The sequence below is a fragment of the Silene latifolia genome, chromosome Y (assembly GCF_048544455.1).
Source record: "Silene latifolia isolate original U9 population chromosome Y, ASM4854445v1, whole genome shotgun sequence".
Lineage (NCBI taxonomy): Eukaryota > Viridiplantae > Streptophyta > Magnoliopsida > Caryophyllales > Caryophyllaceae > Silene > Silene latifolia.
Window position 1 is genome coordinate 411,525,237 of NC_133538.1, and position 23,915 is coordinate 411,549,151.

At 39.5% G+C, this 23,915-nt stretch overlaps 2 long non-coding RNA genes across 5 annotated transcripts; both read right to left on the reverse strand.

Annotated features, from left to right (window-relative positions):
• Positions 1-363: 363 nt before the first annotated feature.
• LOC141626388 (uncharacterized) lies at positions 364-12,508 on the reverse strand. Of its 4 annotated transcripts, XR_012535969.1 has the most exons (5): positions 12,263-12,508; positions 11,764-11,803; positions 1,036-1,070; positions 780-884; positions 364-621 (listed from the first exon to the last, which is right to left on the reverse strand). It is a non-coding gene; the product is annotated as an uncharacterized LOC141626388 (long non-coding RNA). The 4 variants fall into 4 exon arrangements; XR_012535968.1 differs by having other exon boundaries at positions 780-1,070; XR_012535967.1 differs by lacking the exon at positions 12,263-12,508 and having other exon boundaries at positions 780-838; positions 11,764-12,248.
• A 10,654-nt stretch (positions 12,509-23,162) lies between these two features.
• Positions 23,163-23,546, reverse strand: LOC141626390 (uncharacterized). Its single transcript, XR_012535970.1, has 3 exons — positions 23,520-23,546; positions 23,322-23,394; positions 23,163-23,215 (listed from the first exon to the last, which is right to left on the reverse strand). It is a non-coding gene; the product is annotated as an uncharacterized LOC141626390 (long non-coding RNA).
• Between the last annotated feature and the right edge of the window lie 369 nt (positions 23,547-23,915).

The following is a 23,915-nucleotide window of genomic DNA, read 5'->3' on the forward strand; positions in this document are numbered from 1 at the left end:
TTGGCCTAAGAAACCAACATTGAGATGGTTTCAAGGTCAAAGGTCTCTTAGGGTAAGAAACCATCTAAATACAAATGGTTTCTTTGTGAAAAGTTAGAAATCAATGATGATTGTTAGATGGTTTCTTAAGTATTTTGAAAAGAAACCATTAAAGTGGGAAAAATGGTTTCTTAGCTAAGGATAAGACACCATTTCTGACAACCAGATGGTTTCTTTGCTTCTTTCAAGGAAACCGACTAACAAAGAGGTACGCTCTCTTTGATTTTTTTTTTCCTTTTTTTTTCTAGCACTAGCATAGCATTCATAGTTTCCTGTATTAATGGTATAAATAATTACAAAATATATACTCATCAAAAATACCCATTAACAGTACAAAATTTATAAATTATCACTTTAACAGTATACTCAGAGTTACAATATCTCTTGAAATACACACTATTTGCATAGAGTATCCAAAAAATTAAAGGTACTCACTCTTCAAGAGCTTACAAAATTGATAAGAAAATCTCAACTCATTCTTCCACACTATATACCTCCTCATCTAATTCTAAATAGTACAAACAAATCTAATCCACATTGTCCGAACCTTATTAACTAGTCTTGGCTCCAATACATCAATACCTGCACGGAAAATAAAATCCAATCACACAAATAACTAGAAATCAAAAATCATTTAAAGTTGCTTTAAATAATCAAACTCATCAAACGCAGCTACATAAAATCAACACTAATCACTCAAACATTGCAAATATACTCTCATTTAAAGATATTCACATTACCTTAACAGCATGTTCGAGCAGACATTATTGTGACACAACAAGAGCAAGTTGGAGAGCAACTGCAAGTTAGCAAAAAGAGAATCAGGTAAACCACCAACCAAGGAACTGCAAGAAACAAATATGCATTTCAAATTCCACCAAAAGTTTCTTATAAGGGTGGAACATTCTATATGACTTAGGTCCAGAACATTGAAGATACATGAAACACGTTTCAAAGTGACAAAGGGGTGCGAGTGTATCAAAATCATACAATTACCTTAGCTGAATGAGAAAATTGATTGATCAATCGTCCTGCAAAAAAAAATTAACTGTGACACCCTCATTTATTGCGGAAAAATAAACACGTAATTCTAGAATAAAACTGCATGGATATGTTTGTAATAGGTTCATTTGGGTAAAAACCTGTAATTTTTAAAACCTGAACTGTTTTAAAGATATCCAAATTGGAAGGTGTCAAACATACAAGGTCTAACTAGAAGTTTCACAACATAACCATCGCTAAAGTCGCGAATAGCAAATTATACAACCAAATGTAAAGAGGGAGACATATGTCCCTAAAATGTATGTGACAAAAAAAATGTTTAAGGGTCACAATAAAATAAAGCCAATCTAGGTCCCAAGGTTACTTTGATCGCTAGCTCGTCCATGTACCCCATATATGCATCACCTACCTGTCATTCGCATTTTTTATACAAATACGAAAGCCACAGTCAGTGGGGAGTAACTCCGAGTTCTCCCAGCCACGAAATGTCATAATTAATATAACATGTAAACATAAGAATATGAATACGAATCACACAATGCCTTAGCATATAGATGCTAGACAGTCGTGCTTATCATGTGAACAACAATATAACAACACATAGTCCTAGCATGTGAATACTAGACCGACTCATACTACACTATCATGTGAATCACATAACATCCAGGAATCCAAACTCTATCAACCATAGCCGGCTTGCATCTCACCTTCTATGATTCATAGAATCATCAAACAAGAAAGGGCAATATATCAAAGACAGGCATAAGTTCTTAGTACGGTCAATAGTCACTCTGTAACTCGAGTCTATACCACGAGGTAGGGAAGGTAATCGAACCGGTATCTTGGCTTAGAGGTTCTATCAAAACATGGCCAAGACACAACACAACCCTAGCCTAAAATCACAAGAGACACTGGACATGCGGATACACACCACCGCACCCAAGACCCATGATAAAACCACATGAGTACCCTAAGGAGTCCACCAAAGGGTTGGCTAGTACTTAAGCTGACCACTTACTCTCAAAATAAGTAACGAGGTCATGCTCCAACTTGGATATAAACCCACCAAGTCGAACACGAGGCTATTAAGCCGGGAACATACACTCGTCAAAGACTATAATGACCTATCTATGATGAAGGCCGAAATACTCACCTAGGACCTAGTCCCAGCTAGTCCCAGCTTGAATACTTTAGCCCACACCACACAAGACAAGTAGGATACCCAATTAACCATAAGAGGGGCAAAGAGTCCAACTTACCAACATAAATGCTAACATTCTATCATGTGAAAGGCTATATAAATGTCTATTCAAAGAGACAATCCAACCATATCCTCAATGTCATCAATAACCAAATTATAGCTAACCATCAATATCATAGTCCATGAGAATAAACTACAATGGCTAAAGGCAAACAAGACTCAAGCATAAGGCATCCAAAGCATCCAACAACCAACATGTGAAATGATAATTACAAATATCAAGGCATAACATAAAACCTCAAATAACAACCAATCTTACCTCAAAGACAAACCCTCGACCCGAGTCCCGCGACGGGTCATCAGTCAAATCGAGGCTGACCGGTTTAAACCTAGTTTGACCAAACTCGTTCGGTCAATCTGGCCCAGCTCAGAGTCTTTGCCTACTTTGGCCCAAATCATAAAATTTATCACAATATAATTCTCATGCTATTTCTAATTTCTATCATGTGAAAAAACGAAAGTAACACATTATCAATCACCTAAAAACTTAACAATCAACAGGCACAACATTAACTACTAATGTGACATTAATTCGTCGAGTAACTCGGAATAGTTACCTAACGCTAGCAAAGATACAAGTAATAACTTGAGAAAGCTTCTAAAACCCAAAATTACTCTTCATCTTCAACCACTTATGAGGCACCTAAAAAAATATGTGAAAGGACGATATTAACGAATTATCTTTATATAAAATATGAGACGGAAATTAATTTAATTATATTTTAAATAAACCAAACTAGCGTCAAAACAATTTATAGACACGGCTCAAAAGTTATTATGACAACCTCAAATTCGGCCTAACCACCAACTACACATGGCCTCAAACTCGTGACTTAGCTAGGCCACTGCCTAGGCCACGGCCATCAAACTCGCCTAAAAGCAAGCCATAAGGAGTCCGACACGACCACCACCCGACTACCCATAGCCACCCTTCACCCTACTTCATAACCTGACCCAAAAATCAGTCCAAAACAGAACCCCAAAAGATGCCTAAGTTCGACCCCACTCCAGTCCTCAAATGCAAAGTGAAAACCCACGATGACAGCTCTCGTCCCTGCCCAAAACAGAATACCAATCGTCCCCTTAAGACTCCATTCTCGCGCCTAAAAACAGTCCTAGCTGAGCCAACTAAGTCAGCATTTAAAACGGTTTTAGAGCGGAAATCCACAAGTATAAAGCAACTCAAAAACAGTCCCTAAAGACTACAAAAATCGCCCCAACACAGAGTCCAAATCAGTCCAAAACAATCCATACATGTCAGCATACACCGTCTTAAATATACCACTTACTAGCTAGCATCCCAAATGATCCCTAGAGGTCAGTATACACCGTCTCAATCATCTCCACATATCAGTATACACCGTCTCAACTATACAACGGACTAATTAACATCCATAATGATCCCTATATATAATTATACCGTCTCAACTATAAAAACAGACTAACCAAAGATTCGAAATAAACATATTTTATAAGTAATATCGAGTAACCTATCATTGTTACCTTTTTCCGATTGAACTAATCATTTATGACTAACAAATCTTCTACCAGACCGTCTATCTCAGCACCTACAACCGTCTTATAATAAATAAAGCTGAAAATATAAATTGGGTTTGTAAAAATACGTAACGAAAATGAATTTTACTTACAACGGATTGACGGAAACGACGAGAGGAATGCTATGGAACGAAAATCGTCGAAAACGGATGAGAAACGGATGACCGAAAGTCGATTTTACGAAAGAAAAAAAAATGAAACGTGAAAAAGAAGAACAAAGAAGGAAGTAGAAGAAAGGAAGTAGACGTGAGAAAATGAAAATGAGGCAGCAGCCTGCCAGCCTGCTATTTATTATACGTACGTTTCTTCGTCGTTAAGAAACTTCGATAGTTATTAAAACCGTTTCGAGTTAAATTTAACCGATTTAAGTAAAAGTTTCAGTAATAAAACGGAATCAATAATAAATAAATTTAATGACTGAAAATAAAATAAACTCAGCTAGTTAACGTAAATAATACAATATCAGCTTGAATCGGAATTATTAGCGATTTTTACAAAACTAACGGATATTAATAAAAATTGCTAATTTAGTGAAATAAGCTCAAAATAGCTAATTAGACGGTTTTGTTCCCAAAATCCATCTCGGGTTCACTTAAAACAACTTTCATAAGGACTCGTAAAGAAACGGAAATTATTAAATAAATAAACTCGAACTAATTTCAATAAACTCGAACTAACTTTAAATAAACTTATTAATGATTATTAAAATTAACGTATCGAATTATGATGAAATTAATTAATTAGCTAAGCATATATATATATATAAATCGTTAAATGATGTAATTAAATTCAAAATAGCAATTAAAAGAATTTTATCCAACTTAATAAAATACGGGGTGTTACAATCACCCCATCTTTTAAAAAGTTTCGTCCTCGAAACTTGAAAGTATAAATGAAAGGTTATAAAAATAAAACTGAAATTGGAATCTAGTAACAAAACATTTAAAAGGTCACTTATCGTAAGAATCAAAATTCTTTCAAAAGTTTCAAATAAAATTTTCCGAAAAACTGATTCTCATCAAAGGAACGGAAGTGCTCTCGTTGTGCATTCAAGAACATCACATTCCAAATCAAAGATAAGGTCAAAAACCAAATTATTTGTATAAATCGAAAATCAAAATACTTTCAGAAACATTAATGAAAAGTTTTCAAAAGTATAAGTCTCATTCATGGAACGAAATTGCTCTTGTCGTGCACACAAGAACGCTAACCTTCCAAGTCAAAGACAAATTTAAAACCGAAAATCACTCGTCGACAAGAGTAGAACAAGTTATTAAACGTTTCTAATAACGAGTTCTAACATCCGATCAACGTTAAAATCAAAAGAAAAGGTAATCTACTCAAATTTTCTTTTGCAAAAAGCCAAAATAGAAATAAAGGTTTCACCTTTAAACTAAAAGGGGAGTTAAATTCCGGAAATATAATATTAAACTTTGACAAGAAGTCATAAATAGATCAAAGTTAACAGAAATTGGATAAAATTTAAAGAAATCTCGGGTTTAGCGATTAAAATCATGATAAAGAAGTCTATACTCAAGGAACAAATATGGAATTAAATCAAATTTTCATTTTCAAATCTTTAAAAATAGGTTAGGTTTGCAGAAGTGACATAAACTTTCAAGAATGAATCGAAACTGGTAGCTTGAAAGTTTAGAAGTTGTACAAAAAGGAAAGTAACTTAGATAGCATAGAAACAAAGTATGTTAACAGAGCTATAATGAATTTCATAGGGTAGAAATTGAAGTCAAAATTACAAGGATGTCAAAGATAGAGTTTCACAAGATACGAGTGTCAAACTTAAAGGAGGAGCAAGATGAAGCGAGGAAAGGAGGTATGAACGGTAACGCTTATGATCAAGGAGAAAGGAAAATTAGACAACAAGGAAACTTAAGCAACATGTCAAGATGTGAGACTAAAAGAGTCGAATCATAAAGATAACTAGTTAACAACCAGTAAGAGATATTAGAATTAGGGAGGTATTCAAGACAAGGAAATAACGAGTAAACTTTTATACTTAAGAATCAAACCAAGGTATGAACGAAAGGGAGGAAAACGATTAAAGGTATGAAAGAGGATTTTAAGGCTTAAACCATACGCTTCCTAAAACTTAAGGTTCTCTCTAACAAGGTCACGCCTATTAGGGTATTGTACCTTCATGGCAAAACGACCAAATCCCAAACAAGGGTCAAGGTAAAATAAACGCTCGCTTAAGGGGTAATAAATCGGTTAGATACTTCTTCCACCTATCTTATCACATATTAGGATTTCCCTAAAGCAAATCTACCATTCAAGTATAAAAGCATTTCTTTATCTCAAGCACTCGACACAACCTCAATTTTTTTTTAAAAAAAAACACCAAAGAATGAATTGACAAAGACTTCTCAACAAAGTTCTCAAGGATTAACTAACACCAAATCACATTCCCAATCTATACGGGATTGTTAACATCTAAAAATGGGTTTTCTTCCAAATTCATATTCTAAACTTATCTCTTGTTTACTCCTAAGGTGACGACGCTCAACCTACTAAGCTTTCAAATCCCAAACATAAACAACAAAGCCAAGTTCTATAACTTTAATCACATAGGCAACTCATTCCTAACACAAAGAATCCACCAATCGATTATACTTACTTTGTCAAGGAACTAGGTATAAGAATCACTAAGTATGTCTCATCACATTACCTAAGTCTTTCTAACATCACATCCTCTCAAAACCAGGGTTAAGGGTCAGACACAAACAATCTCCTCAAAAGTCGAATTTTCCAACCAAGGTCAACATTCCTCACAAGAAAGAGTACTATCCAATGGCGTTAAGGGAGGATAAGCAAAGAACAAAGGACAAGTTAGGAGTACAAGCGTAGATTTTAAAGTAAAACAGAAGGGAGTTTAGAAGGAGGATAAGCACCAAGAGATTAAGAATAAGGCGAGATACAAAAAGAACGAGAAACATCTTCAAGGAAGTAGAAGCATTCTTCAAAGGTTGAACAAATCTTCAATCCTCAAAGAATAGGCACTAAATCTTGATCTTCTTAAAATATAAGTGTCCTTTCAATGGAACGGAGATACTCTTGGCGATCACTCAAGAACATCAATATTCAAATTCAAAGACATAAAAATACATTTTTACAGCAACAAATGATAAAACTAATTATCAGACGTCTCCAATAACAAGTTTTAACACTAATTGATGTTAAAACCAGTGAAAAACATTAAAATATTTTCAAAACCTTTAGTTCAAATTTTTTTTTTATAATAAGGGTAATAACTCCATTAGCTATAGATAAGCTCACGGTCATTGGTCCAAGAACACAACAATTATTAAATGACAATCAACAAACAGGTCAGTACCTAACAAAGAGCAAACACAAAGAGACTACAACATAAGGTCCTAAGTCTACCCATCCTACCCATCTCTCAAGTTTGTTATCTAAAGGTCAAGTTATTTATATTGGGGTGCACAAACGTGCGTCGGGAGCAAATATGCTCTGATACCAACTGTGACACCCTCATTTATTGCGGAAAAATAAACACGTAATTCTAGAATAAAACTGCATGGATATGTTTGTAATAGGTTCATTTGGGTAAAAACCTGTAATTTTTAAAACCTGAACCTGTTTTAAAGATATCCAAATTGGAAGGTGTCAAACATACAAGGTCTAACTAGAAGTTTCACAACATAACCAACACTAAAGTCGCGAATAGCAAATTATACAACCAAATGTAAAGAGGGAGACATATGTCCCTAAAATCTATGTGACAAAAAAAATGTTTAAGGGTCACAATAAAATAAAGTCAATCTAGGTCCCAAGGTTACTTTGCTCGCTAGCTCGTCCATGTACCCCATATATGCATCACCTACCTGTCATTCGCATTTTATACAAATACGAAAGCCACAGTCAGTGGGGAGTAACTCCGAGTTCTCCCAGCCACGAAATGTCATAATTAATATAACATGTAAACATAAGAATATGAATACGAATCACACAATGCCTTAGCATATAGATGCTAGACAGTCGTGCTTATCATGTGAACAACAATATAACAACACATAGTCCTAGCATGTGAATACTAGACCGACTCATACTACACTATCATGTGAATCACATAACATCCAGGAATCCAAACTCTATCAACCATAGCCGGCTTCCATCTCACCTTCTATGATTCATAGAATCATCAAACAAGAAAGGGCAATATATCAAAGACAGGCATAAGTTCTTAGTACGGTCAATAGTCACTCTGTAACTCGAGTCTATACCACGAGGTAGGGAAGGTAATCGAACCGGTATCTTGGCTCAGAGGTTCTATCAAAACATGGCCAAGACACAACACAACCCTAGCCTAAAATCTTCGCAGACCTAGACATGCGGATACACACCACCGCACCCAAGACCCATGATAAAACCACATGAGTACCCTAAGGAGTCCACCAAAGGGTTGGCTAGTACTTAAGCTGACCACTTACTCTCAAAATAAGTAACGAGGTCATGCCCCAACTTGGATATAAACCCACCAAGTCAGGAACACAGAGGCTATTAAGCAGTGAACATACACTCGTCAAAGACTATAATGACCTATCTATGATGAAGGCCGAAATACTCACCTAGGACCTAGTCCCAGCTAGTCCCAGCTTGAATACTTTAGCCCACACCACATAAGACAAGTAGGATACCCAATTAACCATAAGAGGGGCAAAGAGTCCAACTTACCAACATAAATGCTAACATTCTATCATGTGAAAGGCTATATAAATGTCTATTCATCAGACAATCCAACCATATCCTCAATGTCATCAATAACCAAATTATAGCTAACCATCAATATCATAGTCCATGAGAATAAACTACAATGGCTAAAGGCAAACAAGACTCAAGCATAAGGCATCCAAAGCATCCAACAACCAACATGTGAAATGATAATTACAAATATCAAGGCATAACATAAAACCTCCAATAACAACCAATCTTACCTCAAAGACAAACCCTCGACCCGAGTCCCGCGACGGGTCATCGGTCAAATCGAGGCTGACCGGTTTAAACCTAGTTTGACCAAACTCGTTCGGTCAATCCGCCCACTTCGAGTCTTTGCCTACTTTGGCCCAAATCATAAAATTTATCACAATATAATTCTCATGCTATTTCTAATTTCTATCATGTGAAAAAACGAAAGTAACACATTATCAATCACCTAAACACTTAACAAACAACAGGCACAACATTAACTACTAATGTGACATTAATTCGTCGAGTAACTCGGAATAGTTACCTTACGCTAGCAAAGAGACAAGTAATAACTTGAGAAAGCTTCTAAAACCCAAAATTACTCTTCATCTTCAACCACTTATGAGGCACCTAAAAAAATATGTGAAAGGACGATATTAACGAATTATCTTTATATAAAATATGAGACGGAAATTAATTTAATTATATTTTAAATAAACCAAACTAGCGTCAAAACAATTTATAGACACGGCTCAAAAGTTATTATGACAACCTCAAATTCGGCCTAACCACCAACTACACATGGCCTCAAACTCGTGACTTAGCTAGGCCACGCTCTGGCCACCACGCCATCAAACTCGCCTAAAAGCAAGCCATAAGGAGTCCGACACGACCACCACCCGACTACCCATAGCCACCCTTCACCCTACTTCATAACCTGACCCAAAAATCAGTCCAAAACAGAACCCCAAAAGATGCCTAAGTTCGACCCCACTCCAGTCCTGAAATGCAAAGTGAAAACCCACGATGACAGCTCTCGTCCCTGCCCAAAACAGAGTACCAATCGTCCCCTTAAGACTCCATTCTCGCGCCTAAAAACAGTCCTAGATGAGCCAACTAAGTCAGCATTTAAAACGGTTTTAGAGCGGAAATCCACAAGTATAAAGCAACTCAAAAACAGTCCCTAAAGACTACAAAAATCGCCCCAACACAGAGTCCAAATTAGTCCAAAACAATCCATACATGTCAGCATACACCGTCTTAAATATACCACTTACTAGCTAGCATCCCAAATGATCCCTAGAGGTCAGTATACACCGTCTCAATCATCTCCACATATCAGTATACACCGTCTCAACTATACAACAGACTAATTAACATCCATAATGATCCCTATATATAATTATACACCGTCTCAACTATAAAACAGACTAACCAGCATTCGAAATAAACATATTTTATAAGTAATATCGAGTAACCTATCATTGTTACCTTTTTCCGATTGAACTAATCATTTATAACTAACAAATCTTCTACCAGACCGTCTATCTCAGCACCTACAACCGTCTTATAATAAATAAAACTGAAAATATAAATTGGGTTTGTAAAAATACGTAACGAAAATGAATTTTACTTACAACGGATTGACGGAAACGACGAGAGGAATGCTATGGAACGAAAATCGTCGAAAACGGATGAGAAACGGACGACCGAAAATCGATTTTACGAAAGAAAAAAAAATGAAACGGGAAAAAGAAGAACAAAGAAGGAAGTAGAAGAAAGGAAGTAGACGTGAGAAAATGAAAATGAGGCAGCAGCCTGCCAACCTGCTATTTATTATACGTACGTTTCTTCGTCGTTAAGAAACTTCGATAGTTATTAAAACCGTTTCGAGTTAAATTTAACCGATTTAAGTAAAAGTTTCAGTAATAAAACGGAATCAATAATAAATAAATTTAATGAGTGAAAATAAAATAAACTCAGCTAGTTAACGTAAATAATACAATATCAGCTTGAATCGGAATTATTAGCGATTTTTACGAAACTAACGGATATTAATAAAAATTGCTAATTTAGTGAAATAAGCTCAAAATAGCTAATTGGACGGTTTTGTTCCCAAAATCCATCTCGGGTTCACTTAAAACAACTTTCATAAGGACTCGTAAAGAAACGGAAATTATTAAATAAATAAACTCGAACTAATTTCAATAAACTCGAACTAACTTTAAATAAACTTATTAATGATTATTAAAATTAACGTATCGAATTATGATGAAATAAATTAATTAGCTAAGCATATATATATATAAATCGTTAAATGATGTAATTAAATTCAAAATAGCAATTAAAAGAATTTTATCCAACTTAATAAAATACGGGGTGTTACATTAACAGAAAATGATGCCCTAAAAAAATTGCTGTCATTCACAACTATATACGATGCTATTGTAAATACTGCCTAGTAGGAGACATGTTAAGAACATAGAGCAGTAAGAATGGGAACTGTTGGAGAACAAGGAATACATTAAAAATTATAATACACCTAGTTGTTGGAGAACAGTGATTAGGGTGAGGCGAGGACATCTTCACACAAAGCCAGCTACCAAGCACCACCCAACATACTCAAACAACATATGCTTCAATTATCGTACTTTATATTAAGACTTCTTTAGCCATCCAACAATTCTTGATCACTTCTAATCCATGAATCCAATAACGCAAAGTGACAAGTGACAACCATAGTAAGAGTGCTTCCCAACTCTTCTAGTGTATGAGAAGTTGCATCAAAGACCAGAACAAAGAACAATAACGACGAGCAAAAAAATGAGATGTTATACACTTGTCACAACTTTGTTGAATTTTCTTCTAAGAGCTCCTTTTCTAGTCATAAAGAGGTCCTTTGTAAAATACAATACCAATAACCATCACCTCAGCATTGTCTAGTAGAACAAGTTTTGTTAGGTATAAAGATTGTCCGCAAAGCTTTACAATTCTTGAATTACAAATGACACCTACATAACATATATTAAGCTGAAGCATAAATATATAAAACAAATCAACAACCACCAAACTATAACTAAAAACTATCTAAAAAAACACAAAAACATTTCACCAATTTGTTAAAGAAACATCATTAACCAAACAAACAAAAAAAATACAATAATCAACAATTAAACGATTACCATTCTGCTCATATTTGGATCAAAGGCCCCCTTGTTGCTTCTGGATTTGAGAACTACATTAGTATCCTACTATTCTTAGTATAGTCTAGAAGATTTCAAAGAATATATTAGATTTACTTAGACTTTACATAATTAAAGCTAATTTGACTGAAATTGTTGACGATAAAAGCTACTGTAATTGGAAATCAAGGAAATAATAACTCTCTCATTTGTCCAGATTTCACGATAAAAGCTAATTGGGGTTACAACAACCAATGAGTTTTCAATTGACAATTTATTATCTCCTATGCATATTTACTAGTATAATAAGCTATTTATATGAATAATGCATTAGCCTATTAAACCAATTACCCCATAAATAACCCTAATTCATCTACCAAAAATTCTCAATCAAATATAAACCCTAACACAAGTGATATTATCACTTTATGTAAAATCATACTGCATTCAATCAATTAAGGGATAACAAGAGCAAAATCGAAAAAAAAAAGGAACTCACCTGATTGGAAAACGCAATAATTAACGAGTAGATCGAACGAACAGCAAAAGGAGAGCCGGTGGTAGTTTGGCGGCGACAATTGGTGGGTTGGCGGGTTGCAGGTGAAGGAGCAAGTAGACGAATTGGGATTTTAGGGTTGAACTGTAGAAGGTGCTAGAGAGATGAGAGGGTAAATACTGAGTTGGTGAAATAAAAAATATACTTTTATTAATTTATATTTGGCTGATTGGGTTTTGTGTATCTTGTTTATTTCTTACCCTTTATTTAAAAAAAAATGAAAGTATATCAATGGCGCCACTTTTTCACTAAGATGGTTTCTTTGTTATTTCATGTTAGTGGGCCATACCATACATAAGAAATCATTTTTCTCTACAAGATGATTATTATAATCTAAGACACCATTGAACTACTTACTATGGTTACTTATTAATGATTCCTTATCTATATTTTCTAGTAGTGTGGAATGGATGTCGGAGTTGTCAACGGTCAAAGTGCAATTAAAGTCAATCAAAATGGAGACGTTAATGTCAAAGCTGATGGGATAGACAGAGGGAAGAAGAAAGTTTGTGCATACGTGGACGTCAATTACTCTCCCTCTACCAGTTCAAACTCAAGCTCATGGAGATCGACGAGGACGGTCCGAGATGCTGAGGGGACCTCCTCCAGTTAGAAGCCCTCCTTTGGGCTACTGAAATGTTTTGGGATTTAAGCGGGGAATACCTCGTTGTAACAAATTGTAAAACTTTAAATTTCCGTCGAACTTCTTTATTGCATTTCTTGAACTGCTAGACATTAGACTACTTAGCCTAGCTAGAGAAGACTATAGACTGCACATCGTGTGATTTGGTATTGTCGAGATGTATTTTTGCGTGTTTTTATGCAGGTTTGGGGAATTTATATTGCATTGGGATGAGTTACAAGAGAAAATAACTCGATCGAGTACTTTTTGTACTCGATCGAGAGGAATGACCAAGAGAACAGGTCAATCGAGTTTTTTCAGTTACTCGATCAAAATGGCAAATATGAAAAATACTCGATTGAGAGGAATTTCATTCGATCGAGCAGAATGGAAGCCAAAGTTCTCGATCGAGTAATTTAAAATCACTCGATCGAGTGAAATTGCTAATTATACGCAGGAAGTTACCTCTTTAACTTCTATTTTTTCATTCTACTTTTATTCGTCATTTTATTCTTCCCTATTTGCGATAAACACCTGCGATTTTCCCCATTTCCTCTCTTAATCTTTCCCCAATATCAAATCCAACACCCACATTATTTACATTGCTAATAAATCGACCAAAGCCCTCTACTTTCCCCTTCAAATTTGTTCTTCTTTGCGGTTAATTGAGGGAATTAAGGTTTGCGGGTTTCGATTAAAATTCCGCCTATTTGCATCATTTTTTTGTCGATTTTATTTCTTCTTTTGTGGGATTATTCATCAAGTAAGTATTTCCTTTGCTCTCTTGTCGATTATTTGTTAATTTCGTATTGTTAGATCATTTGGGGTTTAGGGTTTGTCATTCAATTTGAAAAACCCGACTGAAATTGGGGATTTTATGGTTTATTTGTTTAATTGATTGTTATTCCCCCTTGCTTACTTGATTAGGATGGAAAGTAGTTCATTGTCTTCGACTAGTTCAACCTTTATTCCATCCTTGAGTGAGACGGTCGTTCTGACTGTTAGTACAACTGTTGCTTCCCCTGTTTTAGCTGTTGTTGTCACTGGTACTACCACTACTGCTGTTGCTATTTCCGCCTCTGTTGCAGCTAGCTCTGTTTGCGCCCCTGTGTATGCCTCTATCTCAGCTAGCACTACTGCTAGCTCTACCTCTGCTGCTTCTACTAGTGCAGCCACTGCTATTACTTCTGGTACGGTGACCACCCCTGCTGCGTGGTCACCAGCTGTCACAGCTGCTTACCGGGCGGCCTTAATACCTCGTTCCGTCAGAGGACGGGCTTTTTCTTCAAGTACTAGAAGCCGGGGTCGTAGACGAGCCACACCTACTAATGGCCCCGTCACTATCCGAGTTGACGACTCACTTGACCCGCACCCCAACTACCCCGAGGTAATTTTCGTTAATGCTTTACATTGCCAACGTTTATTTACGTTATCGAGCTGTGATTTTCTGTCTACTAAATTTTTGTGTCGTAAGTCACTTGATAAGTTAGGTATTTACGAGCCCGTACTTGAGATTTTGAGAGGTGCGGGGATGACGGGACTGATTACCATGAGTGCCTTGACCTTCAAGGAGCTGACCCTCGAGTTTTTCAGCTCCTTTACCTTCTCTTCTGGTGCCTACGCCACTGACCCATCCTCTGCTTCTGTTTCTTTCAGGTTAATAACCGGACTTTTTCTTGGACCTTAGAGGAGTTTGGTACTAGGTTAGGTCTTTCTTTTATGGGTGACACTGCCTCTCCTAGGATGGTCATCCGCCAGTTGTGGAGGACCTTGGCACAGACTAGTTACGAGGATCGCAAGCTCGCGCATGTCCACCTTCCCCCGGCCCGCTACTTCTTGCGTCTCATTGGTGGAACCATCTTTGACCATAAAGAACCTAAAAATGTGAACAACATTAAGCTGTCTATTCTCGGTGGGTACCTGAACATTGACAGTGAGGGACCCTTTGTGCTTAACATTGCTTACTTGATTGCTCAGTACTTCCACACGGTGGGGCAGAAAACTACGGGCACCATTGTTTGCGGTGGCATAGCCACTTTTCTTGCCCGTTCTATCTTCCCTGCCTTTCCTCGTGACTTACAGCACCTAGACACTGATAGGTACCTTGACCTGGCAGGTATGTTGTCTATGACTTGGCTTACTTCTGACCATCAGACATGGAACATTTGCGGTTCCTTGTCTGTACCCTTACCTTGCACCACTCTGCCCCGTCTCGTTCCCCTGCCCACTGTTAAGGGCAGGATACCTCCACCACTACCCATGTACCACCTCCCACTAGCTCCACCTCCTACTATGTCCGCTTCTAAGAAGCGGAAGAGGCCTGAGACCGGAGAGGGATCCACACCTTCTACGGGTGGCCAGACTTCCACGGCCATTCCTACCCCGATCCCTACTCCTACTCCTACTCTTGTGCCCGACTAGACACGACCGGTTTACCCCGCTAATTTTGTTCGTCCTCGACCTTTTGAGGCGTCCGCAGTCCTTGACCAACGATGCTGTGACAGTTTGTTGCTTAAGCTTCTTAGCAGGCAGGCTCGTATGGAGTGGGACATAGCTCTTACATTTTTCCCTCTATACGGGTTTCACATGATGCGACGACGTCCCGTTCCTGAGGGTTGGCCACACCCGTCTTTCTACCGGTATCCAGCTGAGGGGTACCCATAGCCAGCCAGTGACGAGGAGGAGGGCACAGCTGAGGAGGAGGCGCGTACTCAGGCTGAAGAGGCGAGGACGAGGGAGCAGAAGGTGGATGCAGACTTCATGGTGGAGGATGTGGAGGACGAGGCTGACGAGTAGCTACTGGTCTACTCACTTCCCTAGTTTTCAGGCTGGTTTGGGGAAGTTCGTGTTTTGTATGTACATTCTTGCTCTCTTATTTCTTTTGTCTCCTTTTTATTTATTGTTTTTCATGCATTTATTGATTGTATTTTCCCGTTTCCCTGTATTTATCTGCTGGTGTATGCTGGAGGACAATCAGGGCGTTGTCCGTTTTGGTTTGGGGAGGGTAATGCATCCTTTGAGTCTGCATTTGCATTTTTTTTGCATTCACATTTCTATTTTCTGCTTGCATTGTATTTATTTATTTCAAAAAATCATAAAATCCAAAAAAATTAGAAAATTCAAAAATAATAATAAAATATTCACGCTTCATTTTGCATATAGGTTGAGTCAGAACGGTTGATTTCCGTGATGATAATGCACTGTAACTTGTCATTTTTACTTGAGCCTTGCACTCTATTGACTGTTATTAGCTGAGTCCTGCGCATATCTACGAGTTTTTGTTCAAATTTAGCTGACTGTGTAGACTTGATCTGATAAATTGGCAACCTACTCTATAATTTCTGAGATTTAGTGCCGTATAACTGGTGACATTCATGACCAGTTTACATAGGACCTGATAAAAGAAAAATGAAGGAAACATGTGATTAAAAAAAAGAAAAGAGAAAAAATGACGAAAAAATGTGTGAAATCACACGGGTAGAAAGAGAGAAAAAAAGAAGAAAAAAAAAGAAAGAAAACAAAATGGAAAAAGTTAGTTGTTTGAAAATATGAGACCGTATTAAAAAAAAAGGGAAGTTTGTGACGGTCTACTCCTCTATTCTTATTCATATATTTTTCAGGAGATAGTGTATTTGGTTAGTGAGTTTTGTGCCATGAAGGGCACTTGAGCTTTGTTTTGTAGTCAGTTGAGATTCAAAAAGGTCTTATATGGTCTTGTTTAGGAGCTAACTTGACGCTTACCTTCACATTCCCATAATTTTTTTTTGCCCTTTCTTACCTGAACCTCACTTTCCTGTACTATTTGTAAGCCCTCGGCTGTGACGGACATTGTTGGTTGGAGTGTATGCATAGTACTTGAATCGTCTATCATTTTTGTTGCATGCATGTTATGTAGGTCGCAGCTTAGGTGAGTGACTGTTTCTCTTTCTCTCTTATACATATATAATTCACCCTTTGCTTCATGAGAGAAGAGTGACCACGTGAGAGTCCGATTTTGTTGGTCTTGCAAGGTCGATAGGTTAGCTTTATTTACGGATATCTTATAACTCGTTTGCGTATTGACTGCTGTAGCTATGACTGTTGATTTTTGTTTGCATTAAATTGGTTCAAGTAGACAAGTTATAGCTAGCTCTGATTTTTCATTTCCGTTCCATTAGTTTGCACTTAGTTTACTCGAGGACGAGTAAAGGTTCGGTTTGGGGAGATTTCATACGTGCATTTTATATAGCATTTTTTGTCTTATATTGCACGTATTTCCATGCACGGCCCACCACATTTTTTGGACCGGAGCCTCTCCTCTTTGGTGGTCTCATCACATCGGGGCTAGCTCCATCAACATAATCATCAAAGAAGGCACGGTTGGCCTTGCCAACCTCTCGATACTTCAAGTCGACAGCCTCGTCCTTACGGAATTTGGACCTCTCTTCCAAGGACGAAGCTCTTGACCACTTGACATAAGCGGGAGTCAACCATGTCGTGGCAACGGGGTCTGGTACCACCCAAAGTGGCAGAGTGGCCCACCATCTTTCAAAGACCTCCATAAGCTCGGAGTTCCGGAAAATATTCTCTTGGACAAGGGTATCTTGAGCGGGCACCTTTTGTTGACGCCCCATTTGCCTCATGAGCCTTTCGGGATAGATAAAGGAAGCAATCTTCAAACCTACCACCATCAAAGAACGAGGACTAGAACCCGGAGCGGGCAACCCCGTGAAGGACCTCAAGTGCCACTATGGCACCACCCAACGGATGTGAGAACCACCCTCCTCCGCCAATCTTGCGACCCAATAAGCCTCGGTGGAAGCAAAGCTATTCGGGTACAACTTCTTCCTCATAGTAAGGTGACGGAAGGAATAAGAAGAAGAATCAACCGGAAGCTCTACATACCTTAGCCTCTCCAATAGCCACACTTGGAGGATCCTTGGGGACCCTAATGAAGGAGCCTCTCCATAAGAGCCTTGCTTGTCCAAAGCTTGGATGATCTCGGCAAGCACCAACCATGATGGATCACTACCATGCTCTATTTGCTCAACCACATGAACAAGTGTCATGGTACCATAGCATTTCGGACCCTCCTTCTTCAAAGCATTAACAAAGAGGTACACATGGATAAGGCAAAAGGCAAGAGCCCTTCATCTAGCCACCTCCGAAACATTGGCGTCTAATCGGTTTGAAAAGATGTTGATAAGAGCCAACATGTCCACACCATGAGGAGCAAGAAGGAAGTTGACTTGACTTGTCGACAAGCCCAACATTGAACGGAATTTCACCTTGTAGCACAACCGGGTCGGAGGAAGCACCGGAACACAACCCGACCACCCACCAATGGCTCCAACTTCTTCGGCAAGAGGAAAAATTTCACCTTTCGGGAAAACGAAAACATGGTGTTTCGAATCCCAAAACCGAGAACATGCTTCGAGAAATGAGGATTGCACCTTGACTTGACAGAGCACAAACAATTGACCAACTCCCATGCAAATAAGTTGATACTTTTTGGAAGGCGACAAATCCCGGCACCATTGTCGCAACGCATTCTCAAAGGCATCCATGAAATATTTTTGTGGAAGAAGAAGAAGAGGTTTTATAGAGATATTTTTGTGTTTCGGATGATGAAACAATGAAGCTCAAACATCACTATTTATACAAAAACAATCAGCGCGCTTTTCAGAAAAAGGGGAGAGCTGGCTCTCATCGCCAAGCCGCTCGCTCCTCTTTAGGCCTTCTCCCAGGATTCCCGCTTTGACTTGTCTCTTTCAAGTTGTGTTTTCTCCTGACACCTCAAACCTCCTGCCAGAATGCTCGCGCCTCTTCAGGATGATCCAGGACATTTTTGTGTTTCCTCATACTCACATTTCCTTGTTTTCGCGTTTTACGAAATTCGATACGGTTTCTATGATGCAGCTTTAAACATACGGATTTTTCTTTCTTTTTTTAAGGGGGGAAGGGCTAGTCGCCCCGATCCGCGACGGATCGTTTCCATGTCAGTCGAAATTCCGAAGTTTTTTTTAGAATTTTGCAATTTCGCAGCAAAAATAAAATCGAGAATTGATAACACGACATCAGTTTTCGTCAAAATTCAAGCGCTTACAAATTCGATTCTTGACCTCACAAAAACCAAATCAAATATACTCGTAAAAATGTTTTCTAAAATTCTTCCCTGACGGTTTGAGTTTGAATTTTTAGAGTCACAAATGAATTTCAAAAATTTTGATGCAATTTAATTCACGACAAGAGTTAATTGCTCAAATTTTCAAAACAATTCCTTTCGGAGTCCAAACGTGATGACTTGTCGCGGAATTTTCAAAATTCATTTCAAATTTCAAATTTTAACTTCGTGGCATCGTGGTTAATCTTTGTTTTCAATCAAATGCTTTTTACATGTTTACGTTTACGCATACGTGCTACCTGTTGCCTGTTTCTACACTAACGATGCAGGAACTGATGCAAAGCAAAAGGGGAATTGACAGCCGACAGCGATCCTCCGAAACACAACACAAAAAGCCAAAAAATCACAAAATGAACCACAATCCAAAAACACATATATATAAACCGCCTCATTCAAGAAGAGTCCAACACACGGACAAGCTACTACAACTACTTAGCGCCTCCCGTCGGACTAGTCCCGGTCTTGCGAGGAGTCGCCGCCAACGCAGACACTACCACCTGCTCAGACTCCCTCTCCGGAGAACTCTCTAGCATCTCGCGCTCCATCTCGACATGAAGCTCCTCCGCTGCAGCCAGCTGAGCCCTGAGAGAAGCAATATCCACATCTCGGCTCCGTAACTTGTCCTCACGACGCCTCAGCTCCTAGTCTCGACGGGTGATCCCCAACCCCTGGGCCTCGATCGTCGACCTGGCTGTATCCAACTCAGCACGGACCGGAGCAAGCTCCGCCGGATCCGCGGTACCCTGCAAAACACAATACAGATCATCAAGATCTAAGAACGCGAAATGCAACACAAAATACACAAAAACAACACACAAAAGGACCTGAGAAAGCCGAGCCTCTCTCGCACCCAGGTCACCAGCAAGCGCCCTCCAGCGGTTAACCATCCCCTACAAAGCCTCATGACTAACGGTCGTCACCTATAGCCAAAAAGGTCCTTCAATACAATGCAAGACAAAACACGAATGAGCAAAAATGTTCAAGTCAGGAACTCACCCTCAGAACGACCAACCTCCACTCCATGCCAACATCGGTCACCTTAGCAACCGCAGGCTCTGGCAGGCGCAACTGTAGCTCCTCACCGCCCGGTCCCTAAAAGGTGGTCTCAGCCGGGAAAACTGGGGGCGGAGTCCACATCAACGCGTCGACCCCCTGCAATTCGGGTCCGCATCAAAGGTAACAAACCCTCCTATCAAACGAGACAATGAAAACAAAAGAACAGAGGAAAACATACCTCGATCGGGTACCCAGCAAGCCTCGACAACCGGAAGGTGTCGTAGTCAACGACTCGTAGAAACAGCTCCTCACCACCCTGACCGTGAAGGTGCTCCTCAACCTCGTCGGGGTCGACTCTTGGAACAACACCCTAGGCGGGTCGAACGGTACCACGAAGATCTCAGTATGGCATTCACGGGCTAAGTGCTCGCCCAAGTACCAAACCGGCTTGATCGCCGTCTCCAAGTACAAGCGCTCGGAGCTGCGAGGGCGCAGACGCTCCCTGACTGCAGCCGACACCTCCGTGTAGTGCTCCCAAAGCCACCTGACAAACTGCATTCAAGACAAAGCTACTCAATCGACTGGAGGCTTCCTAAGCAACCTACTAATCCTATCTCTATCTATCTCTATAAAGAAGAAGGAGTAAGGAACAGCAACTTACTTTAGCAACTCGAAAGGCGTTCACACGACGCCTGCAGTCCTCGTAAGTCGACTTAATCGACTTCTTCCGAGCCACCGTCCAACTACTCACGGCCAGGTAGGTCGAAGGGACACCACATGTAGTCTCCCGACGCAGAAGGACGAAGTAAGCATACAACAAAGCCTGTAATCAAACACAGCAAACACAAATCAGCCAATCTTTCCAAAAAATTGCTAAAATCAAAATCAAAATCAAAATCAAACTCAAAACTAAAAAAAATGCTCGTACCTCAAAGATGAGGCCGGGAGCAACCAAAGCAGGGGCACTACCGTCCCCCACTGACTCCGGACGCACCGCCGCGTGCAAGTACCGGGTGAAACTCGCCAAGGCCGGCGTAACCCAGTAAAACTGACCCAAAGTGTCATGGTCAGCAAGGAGAGGAAGTACCTTGGTCGATAAGCGCTCATCCTTGTCGCCAAAGTACGTGGCACCCAAGAAGTACCACAACCACAACCACAACTGCGTCTTCTGCCCGTCAGCTCTAGCCTCAGCCTCCGGACTCACCAATGGGGCCGGAGCAGCACCCATCACTCTCCCTCTGAAGTGGTCTCTCACATACGAACTCGCGATCAGGTACGGAGTAATGTCGGAAGGCTCAGGCAAAACAGTACCGATCAGATGAGTAACCGCACGAGAAGACACCCTCTGCGGTGTCTCTGTGAACTCGACAGGTGTCTCGCCACAAGGGAGGCCAGATATCATGGCAAAATCCTCTAAGGTCACGCCGACGTCGTGTCCCATTATCGATCCAACATGGCATGGATCAGACACAAGTTCGACTTAATCGAAGACCTGTGAATATCCCGCCAAGCGGCCACCAACGGCCCAAAAACCGACCTCTCTATCAACGCCCTCATCCCGGCTCGGAGAACGTCGTAAAAGCCCAGGCTGGTAGTGAAGCCCGAGAAAGTCCTCATGGTGCCGATCTCCTGAAATAAATTACAAACAACGTCAGAACACCTATCCAGGTCTGATACTTCAAAAGTGACGAAAGTTCAATCAGGTGACACGACTCACCAAGCCCTCGTGAGCACGGTAGGAGATGTGCCTGTCCAGTCGAAGCAGCAACTGGCTACCGTCAAAACCCTCGGCCCATGCAGGCGCCGCCCGCAGGTTCTGCCCCCGCGGGGCTATAACCCGTCTAGCCTCCCAACTCGTGACGTCTGCATCATCCACAACCGTCTCCACCCTCCGTCTCTTATGACCACAAGACTCAACGTGACGGATGTAAGGCATCTCAACGACCCTAGCGATGTTCCGTAACGTCCGTCTGGTCGGCCGAGGAGTCCGCCTCCTCGTACAAACCCTCCTCCCAAAGGTACCAGCCTCAGACCCAGTCTGAGCTCTCTCAACACCAGTAGCCCTAACAACGGGCTCCTCACGCTCCTCAACGGCCCTCTCGACCCCAATAGTTTCACTACTATAGAAATCATGAAGGACATCGGACTTCTAGACACATGGACATCGGATTATAGGCCGATGTAGAGTTCAGTCCCGTCCATATGGGGTGTAATGGACATGGGACTTTAAACCGATGTCCATTAATATATGCACATCGGATTTTTAAATATATCCGATGTCCATATGAGTAATGAACATCAGATTTTAACAATAATCCGATGTCCATATGTGTAATGTACATCAGATTTTTATAGAAAGCCCATGTCCTTTGAAGCTAGAATTACATCGAACTTTTATAAATCCGCTGTCCTTTATATTATTTTATTTTTTTAAAAAAATTTGAAAAGAGCAGGCCAATTCATATTGCATTACACCAATTTGAATGCCAAAACATTAATACAAAACATGCCAACTGCCATTCAACCAAAATGATCGATTTCAATTAATAAAAACCGATCCCAATCAACATACAACGCAACCGTCTCCGTCATCCGAATTCAACAACTAACGAATAACAACAAAGGGCATAACAAATCCCAGCCCACATAACATATGGTCTTGCAGATCATGTAATCAGTTTTTCAAAATGCAACTACCTAATACATTACTACGCTAGCTAGCTATCTACGGCTAGATATTGAGAAAATAGTTCGCCCACAAGTCCCGAACCTCATCTAATTCTTCTTGTGAATATGGCGTGGTGTCTTGAAAAACTGTAATGCATATTAATGACAATGGGGCAATCGACATGGCCTCACAACGGCAGCTTCATATAAGCTAATAATTAAGGGAAGAGGGTGCAGCAGCTAGCTCATTGAATTGGCGTAGGTTCGCCACAATGCGTATAGGAAGCAGGTCAAAGTAGGATAATTACTTGAAAAAATACCGAGTTTTGCTATAATGTCGAAACTGACCTCATTGATAGCTTTTGTTGGATTAGAACGCGTGACAATTTCCAAAGATGTACCTCATGACGTAGTACCCGCATTCTACAACACCTTGTTGACGAGCACACTAAAACAACAACTCGACAAGAATTAAACCAATAACATGACTTTGCCAATTAAAAGTGATTGATGATCAGACATTGAATTTGTCGTCATAATAAGCAACAACTTACATTATGTTGCAGCCATTGCGGTGCTTGAGAACGCATTCTTTCCCCACCATTGTAGCCGTATACTCTTACCGATCTAAATATAAACATGGTTTCAAATAAATGATTGTCAGCCAATAATAGTTGCCATTTTTAATGTTCTAATCGATTGAACATTTATTTATGTGCATATCAATAAATGAACTATTAAGATGAACTTACGCATTAATTAAAGATCTCAACTTTGACTAAGACCGACTTTCCTAGTGAGTCGAACCAATGCACTTGATTATGATCAAGAACGTCACCACAACGAGCATCCAATGATCACTGTAAATAATTTGTAACTTATTTACATGATAATCAATAATAAATGGTGACAGTTTTGTTTATACTCACTTGAAACACGCCATTGATAGTGGCGTGTTTGTTCCGTATTTCAGGTTTGGAAAACCCGAGCCTACGTGGACACCATTTTAACAAATATTTTCAAAACCGACCCAAAACGATAAATATTTTATTCTTGAACATTATTCTAAAAAATCGTTCCATATAAGCTTACGGAATTATATTCCATCTCAGAAAAAAAGAAGCAGACTATGTTACATACTTACATAT